General features: G+C 38.4%; 1 long non-coding RNA gene across 1 annotated transcript; it reads left to right on the forward strand.

Annotated features, from left to right (window-relative positions):
- The first annotated feature begins 1,303 nt into the window (after nucleotides 1–1,303).
- Nucleotides 1,304–6,434, forward strand: LOC119728251. Its single transcript, XR_005271025.1, has 3 exons — nucleotides 1,304–1,316; nucleotides 2,815–2,819; nucleotides 6,036–6,434. It is a non-coding gene; the product is annotated as an uncharacterized LOC119728251 (long non-coding RNA).
- The last annotated feature ends 310 nt before the right edge of the window (nucleotides 6,435–6,744 follow it).

Genomic DNA, 6,744 nt, shown 5'->3' on the forward strand with positions numbered 1-6,744 from the left:
AGCTAAGAGGGTTCACCAACTAATTGTGAACCATTTATTTGCTTTAAAATTCACGACTGGTACGTGTACATCAGAAAAACTGTGGCAAGAACTAGTTCACATTAATTTAAACTGACTACATGGGAGCATGATATCACTGAGGGTTCTCAGTGAAAACTTAATCCATTTAAACAAATTAAAAATCATCCCTAATAACAGGGCAATCTGTTCAAGAGTTATTTTAACGTGTTGGAAGGTGGGCTCACAAAAGGTTTAATACTGTACAAAAACAAAACACCCAAAATTGAGCTAGGGTTTTGGTCTTCAATTTTTTTTTTTTATAAAAAGTGATTGCCCATACACCAACAAATTTTGCTAATTTCTAAAGACCAACGATGTCTGGAATTTGATTTGTTTTCCTTTATGTCTCCCATAGATCAAACTCATGCATGAACAGAATTTGTAAAAAAAAAAAATTATGAATAGAAATAGATCTAGTCCCCTTTTCATTCTCATTTCCTAGCAAAGAAAGAACAAACATTCATAATTGTTCCAGATGTTTTGATCTGTGAATGTTCTCGGTGACTAAACAAAGTAAGGTAATGAATCGTGGAATGTTCAGTGAAAAAAAAAATCAGTTTTAAGAAAATACAAAATTCCACTCAATTATAGAGGAATGACAAAAATGACAACTTACAGTATTCATGCATGTGTACGAAGCTATGAAAGGAAACCAACCTTTCTCATTCCCTGTATCTATAATTTCAACCTGGCACTTAACTTATTATACATTTTGATGCAAGCCGACAAACTAAATCACAAATTTTCAATTAAAATTTTATTTGTTACATCAGACAGTTTTCAAAGCTTTAATCCACATATCCACAATTTAATCCACTTATTTGTGATCCGATGGATGGTATAAAAGTCATGCATATGATTGACCAATACTACACAATATAAAATTAGTTTGTGTATAAGTCCTTTTGCCTTTAACTTTGTAAACACACTTTTTAATGAGAAGTACTAACATGATTCATAAAATCAAAATCTTTTCTGGATTGCCAGTCAAGTATTCTTCACAGAAAGAGACTAAAATGAAGCCCCCAATCCACTTTATAATCCAATGGAAACTTGCACCTTTAAGGGGGGTGCGGGGGTGGTTTTTCCCTGGGGTGGGGTGGGATGAGGTGGGGGAGGGGCAATACAAGTTGAGAAAGGACGTTTGAAAGTACAGCTATTGCAAAGTCTGCAGTTCGGTTTGGCTCCAGCTTTGGCCAGAGACGGCAAAAGAAAATACGACTGATGCAGGACAGCCAAGGAAAAGGAAGATTAATGTGGCATATAATTATTGAAGCTGGGGAAAACTGAAAGACGTGATATTAACTGGTTGTCTCAGCCTAGGATATTGCAAGAGTTTTGCTTTGGAAGAAAATTTGAAGAAAAAAAAATATTTGAAAAATTGAAATGCAGCCAAGTGTAATATCAGGGATGAAATATAGGAAGGGAAAGGAAATCTATAAAAAGTTGTAAGGTTTCATTGGTCACTAAGACAAGAGGATAAGACTGGCAATTGCCCATCAAGGTATATGTATATGAGGAAATGCAAGTTGCTTAATTAAGTGGACTTCAGAGTAGCTGAATAAACAGGGGCTAAATCTTCACTGTAGCTACTTTGATATATTTTAAAGTTTGAAATGCCACGTTGGGAAAGTGTGAAGCAGAAGTAAGGAAAAGGCAAAGGCCTTATTCAAAGAGTGATTACCAGGCCAGTAATGGTGGAAAATGTTGCCAGATCAAAGGGAAAATTCCTTGGTTTGTGGGTTTTCTATTCCCACTTGAAAGTAACAGAAAGTGAAAGTAACTGTCAGAAAGTTTGATAGGAGAGGAGTTCCATGGAACTGGGTTTCCAAAGAGAAGGGTAGAGGTGACTCTCAGGGGTGGCTGCTTGAGTGGCTACCCAAGTAGCTGACATGAATACGACTGCCTTATTGTGACCGACCATCAATATTCATCAATAAGATTAAGTTTGCACATGACCGATGAACTACGCGATCGCCCCTATAGATATGCTTGCGGGAGATCTCAGATCAACGGTAATGCCCCATTTATTTCAGCTGGTGAATTTAAATTTGAAGAATGGTTGCTGTAAAAAATGAAACAATCATTTCCACGCCACAAAATTGGGAAGTACTAATGGCAATTTTGATTTTGTGTGTTCAAAGAAACCTATATGTACACATTTTTTTGCTGAAAAAAATGGCAAGTAATTTTATAATTTTGTGATGTTCAAAATAAGGACATAACAACCAAGGTTTAACTTTCCAAGGTGATGCCACAGTCTTTAATCTTTCCAGTATATTTGTGATCCACGCGAAAAGAGAGAACTCCCTCAATATCTAGACAGAGATAAGACCTGAAAGAATGAGACCTGCCTTTATCTTTAATTTAAACTACAGTATTTCGTTTAAAATGTACATGTTGTCTTCCCCGAGAGTTCACCAAAACAAAATTTACCCTTCTTTACAAAGAACTTTTGAACACCTTTAGTGAAATGTTTGATGATACAAAGGAGATTTTTGATGTAAGATTTGAGAACAAATGTATAGTAAGATAAGAAATCACTACAGAATGGCAATGTTGAAAACCATGACAGATGAAGAATAAGTAAGACTCACACAGACTAAAGATACAAGCTAGAGTAGCTAGCTCTATAAAGTGTGGGCCAAACTTGGAGAAAGGAAATGATTTTTTTTCAGGAAATTAAAAGGTAATTTACGGCTGCAAAATAATGAGAAGCAGGCCTATTGTTATCGAATGCAAGGGAGCACCGAGGAATGGTCAGCAATATATTGAAATGGAATCATAAACAGGTCCTGAACCAGACTGGCACCTACACATTGCTTGTATAACAGCAGAGCTTACTCTTAAATTGATCAGCATTTTGATCATTCAGTTTGCTTGCAAATAAACACCTTATCAAGGTGGCAGACACGAGAAAACATGCATTTCCCAAACAGTATAAAATGTCCCTCTCAGAGATTGACAAATGTTCATGGAAAATGTGAAATATTTCCACCCAAGCATCTTTTTTTATCATTTGTTGACTGTTTCAATGACAGCAACAATGTTTCTAGAGGGGGCAATGCACATTATTTCCAAAAATCCTTGTACTTTATCATTTTTTTCAAGAGTTGGCCGGCGAGGGGGGGGGGGCATTTGCCCACCCACCATACCCCCATTGACACCCCTGCGGATGCCCATGTTGTTAAATGTGCATTAGACTATAAAAGCAATATGACTTCGCACCTTGTGTTCTTTTTTCCCTTCTTTTTTCTCCCTTTTCGGCCCCATCCTAGCAATGCCCAAGTTCAAAACACTTGTAATTTCCACTGGCGCAACACAAGATAAATTTTAGATTCTGTAATCTGTTAACTATCTCATCAAAGGACTTACATTTTTTGTGGCCAGCTTTAATATAGGGCAAAGTAAAACACATTTGAAAAAAATCTTCAGAACATTGCATCCAAAAGAATGAGGAATGTGTGTACTATTACCATGTAAAAGACAAAGTACAGTGTAAGCAGCTAAACAGTACAATAATTGGAAATAGTTGCTCTCCCCCGTGCTGTTTTCGAGTTGAAACCCCAAAAATAAATTTTTGTTTTAATATGCTATTTTTCTAGCAATACACAAGTTGATCACTTTTGAATGAGGCGTCGAAAGAAAAATCAATTTAGTTATAGAATATTTACTGTGCAAATTTGGACTTATTTGCAGCCTGACAATAACTCAGGCAAATCTTGTGAGAAAATTTTATGAAGTTGTTGTTGTTGATGTGATACAATGTCACGTTTGGCAACCTAGTGCCATTTGTGCCATAAGCAATACTGCTGCGTTACAGATCAGAAGGCTATTCAGCAAAAATATGTCATAACACAGCGTACAAAAGGACAAGCAAAGACACTTTGCTTTCCAATTAAAATAAAACACAAATTAAAAAATTTGTTGGGAGAAGAAAAATTGAGTATGTTATTTACGAGCAGGGGCAGAGCAACTACATGTATATGTGGTTCTAAGTATCAAATTATTTTTCACTTTGAAATAAACCTTAAAACCTGCTCCATCAAAAACAGGTGCACCAATACTAAGTGAAAGTGAGAACAAATGTTGCATCTCAATGCCACATTTTCTCCTGCTTTCTATCATTAACCATAATAAAAGCAATAATTAATTGCAAATTCAGTTTATTCTCATTTCTGTTCAACAGTCCACTATTCATTGATCAATTCTTTATAATTAGACAGTGACCATTTTTGAGGAGTTCTTTTCTCATTTGTCTTCTTTCAATCGCTCACTGTTAGGCATGCTGTCAAAACACCGAAGTCTGATGCTCAAAGTTATATTCAAGTCATCTTCTTCACACCTGGGTCTTATGCCAGTATTTGTTCTATGAAATTTGAATTTCAAGTTTGAAATTTGAAGTTGTTTGGCACACCATGTGAAAAGTTTTGATGGAGCAGGTTGCATTCTTGGTTTGACTCACCCTTAAGGTCATCCCAGTCACCATGGTGATGGTCATCCAGCCTGCCTTGCCTAGTCTAGGCACTGGTCTGGTCCAATCCAGCCTCAGCATGGTTTGCAAAGGTCAGTCTCTTCTGAGGACTGATTTAAAAAAAAACATCAGTCAAACCTTAATTCGCTCATTTCACTTTTGATTCCACGCATTCAATGAAAATATTTAAAATATTAGTAGTGTACAATAAAAATTAAAAATTCAAAAACACCGTACAAAGTCTTGGAAAGATTGGAGTTTCCTCTTTTTGTGATACTTTTGACTTGCATGCCCGAATCTCATGAGCGGATCACTTTGGGATCCCAGAAATGTTTTAAAAGAAAACTATTCAGTGCTGATAAATTAAATGTGGTCAACAATTGTTGACGCCGTCCAATCTGGAAATGGTATCATTCAATTCATTTTCACCAGTTGTTCCGTGTACCAGTTGGTCCGCATAAGAGTTAGCCACATACGAGCTGGCATGTGTAGGACTTGACCTGTTTCCATAGCGTACGGCCAGAGGCATTCAGGCTTTTAATATAAGTATTTGGCTTCACTCACCCACAGTAGCTATGGCGTTGTTCACATGAAGTGCTGAAGTTTTTACTTGCAGGTTGTATGCACCTCCTGCACTGCTCATGGTCAAGAAGTCCCTCAATGTTACATCCAGTCTTGTGGATTCTACCGAGTACCAGAGTAGAAGTACTGCAGACTGCCACTGTAGAAGTTCAAGCAGCGGCCTCCCAAATCGTCCAAAAGGCTACACTCCAACAATGTACATCAACATCATCTTTGTAATTCAAGTTCAAGATGGAGTGAACTGCAAGCAACTCCTGGAGCAACTAAGTTTGAGTTTTGAAAGTAAAGACCAGTCAAACATCAGTTCACTGATTTCCCGTGCATGTAAAACTTGAGCGCAGTGAACGTGGTGGTCATGGATGTCACTGTCAATCATGCCGGTTGATTTTCAAAAGAGCCGTCTCATTCTCACCAGACTCGTCAACTCCAAGCACTACGCTGGTCCTGGCCCACGATGAATTGCCGAATCGTTGAAGAGTGATGACAAGAAGTGATTGTAGTCCGAGTGTCAAACTGCAATTTGGAGGTGGACTGTGCATAAAGGTCCACACAAAATGTTTTTGCATTTCCTTGTCATTTGGGCCTTGTAAATCAATATTCGGCCAGTTGCCAGATGGACACTTTGAAGCATGTTTTTTTTTGTTTGGCAAAATTAATGGCAAAATAGACATAACTTGGGAATAAGGCATGCAAAACTAGAGTATGCAAATGAAGTGAAATTTTCAGATAAAAGTCAATAACAAAATGTCCTTACATTTTGTGTGTAAAATGCTGCAGGCTAAACATTTTTCAAGTGTATTTCAAATTGGGAACTTTCTTTTGTTTCAATACGAAATTGCATAACGCAACATGAAATTATCACCATCAATCTCCATTATAAAGACTTAATGGAGATTAAAGTTGATAACCGTTCAAAAAGATCCAGTGTACTAGCATCCCCTATTTGACAGCTTTAGTTCAGGAAATTTCCCTTTAACAGGAAAGCTTCCCTTAACAGGATCACCACCGGGAAGGTAGCTGTCATGATCCCATGTTAGTGAAAGCAGAAGGGGGGGGAGCAGAAATTAGATGGTGCGTGCTAGAGATGGTAGGGGTGGAAAAGAGAGGAAAGAGGAAGCAGGGAGGAGGAAAGGTAGATATGAAACGGTGCGTGCGAGTGACAGAAGAAAAGATGAGGGGTGGAGAGGAAGGAAAGAGGATGGAGGAAAGGCAGATGTGGAACAGTGCGTGCGTGCGTGCGTGCGTGCGTGCAGTGAGTGAGTGACGATAGACACGGGATGAGGGCGGGGATGGAGGGTAGGGAAGGTAGGGGGGGTGGGTAGAGGCGGGAGGAAGGGTGGAGGTATGGGGAGGGAATGTACGGTGATGAGCCAGTCAGGAATCACCAAGGGGAGTAAGGGAAAGTCTTGTCTCAACTATGGCTGCAGTGCAATGACTAGCTCCAGCGTTTCATAGGTGAGATGCAACTCAGCAAATGGAAGGTCCATATACTCAAGCAAATGGTTACTACTAAAAAGTCACTGTAAGCTTACCAATAGTCAGTTGGCTTGTGGTACCAAATCAAGAGTACACAATTGAATACCCATTTTCCCCTACCTTTTTGTGGGTGGGGTTGTCTATTCGAAATG

This window comes from Patiria miniata, unplaced genomic scaffold (genome assembly GCF_015706575.1).
Source record: "Patiria miniata isolate m_02_andy unplaced genomic scaffold, ASM1570657v1 HiC_scaffold_20, whole genome shotgun sequence".
In the NCBI taxonomy this organism is placed as follows: domain Eukaryota; kingdom Metazoa; phylum Echinodermata; class Asteroidea; order Valvatida; family Asterinidae; genus Patiria; species Patiria miniata.